Raw genomic sequence first — 1,448 nt, forward strand, 5'->3', positions numbered from 1 at the left:
AGGAATAGATATACCATACGACCTTAAAGCTTCTTTTGCTCGATGAAATTCGGTCAATCATTGTAATAAGAATAGTAGATTGTTATATGTTTCTCTTTGATTATTAACATAGAAAAAAATGACTGAGTTAACTTTTCATAATGATCAAAACATGTGCATTGATCACTTGATTTATTTCCTGTAATAATCGTGACCCATTGAACAAATATCGTAAAAAGACCACTTGATGATGAACTTGAAAATACAAAAAAATCTGTAATTAATACTAGGTAAACATTAAACCGGACTCTAAAAACCCCTTTCAAATAAGTCATTAGTTTGTTAGTCACTAAGGTCACATTATAAAGGAACGCATTAGACTATTGTAAAAAGACCATTTATATTTATATGCTGAAGATATTACCCATACTCTTAATGGATTAAATCAATAATGAATTTGACCATTCTTTCATATGAAAAACACTCGGACATATCAGTACTCAAAGTAGTTAGATATATATGTATGCTTTAACACTAATTATTTCTGATAACATGATACAAAGTGTTTATTCTGTATGAAATAATTAATTATTTTGGTGATGTTGTGTTCCCTGAGCTAGACACTTTAATTATAGAGCTCTCATTGTCATTAAGGATAATATACTTCTACTTGAAGCTACAAAGTTTCCCCGTTATTTTACGAAGCCATCGTTCTTATAGACAATAATCTTCTATATAATTCACTTTGTTAAGTCATCTCTAAATGGGAAAGTGATGCTGTAATGAACGAAAATACAAGCGGGGACAAGTAAATGTATCAAGATACAAAAATTACAGAATATCTTCGTAAAATCTGAGAACCATACAGTAAATACTTCATTTGTAAAATATCCATCAATTGTCTCAGACTTTATTGTTTCATTTCCATACGAATCACTCTCTGTTCTCGTTCTTTTCTCTTCGATCTTCTCAACCTTCTCTAGTCAAGCATTCAACATTTGATTAATGATACATACTACTTATATCTGGGACTTGTCAGCTGGATGTACCTGCATCTCAGAGTTGATGTTCACTCTGGGACTCGAACCCAGTACCTTTCGCTCCAAACGCCATCACGTTATCCACTCAGCTACTGAGTCCTGATAGCCACTTGAAACGCGCATCATGGATTCCACCGCTAGCCACTATCCATCTTTGCTTACAATTAAACAGATATGTAAAGAAAGTAATATAAACAATAATGATATAGATCCAATTAGATACTGACCAGTTGCAGTCTTAAACATCAATGAAAAGATTCAAACAAACAATACTAAGTGAATTTACATCTACCTAATGTATAATGATGAGTTTTGGATAGTGTAATAAGAAGACGAAATTTATCAGAATTATATGAGATATATATACATTGGTGCAATACAGCTGACCTATTTTTATCATGTAATTGTTCTTAACAAGTATACATGTAA

General features: G+C 31.6%; 1 non-coding gene across 1 annotated transcript; it reads right to left on the bottom strand.

Moving 5' to 3' along the window:
- Nucleotides 1–1,047: 1,047 nt before the first annotated feature.
- Nucleotides 1,048–1,114, bottom strand: Smp_tRNA_01334_Gln_TTG.1.1. Its single transcript has one exon. It is a non-coding gene (tRNA).
- Between the last annotated feature and the right edge of the window lie 334 nt (nt 1,115–1,448).

This window comes from Schistosoma mansoni, chromosome W (assembly GCF_000237925.1).
Source record: "Schistosoma mansoni strain Puerto Rico chromosome W, complete genome".
Classification (NCBI taxonomy): domain Eukaryota; kingdom Metazoa; phylum Platyhelminthes; class Trematoda; order Strigeidida; family Schistosomatidae; genus Schistosoma; species Schistosoma mansoni.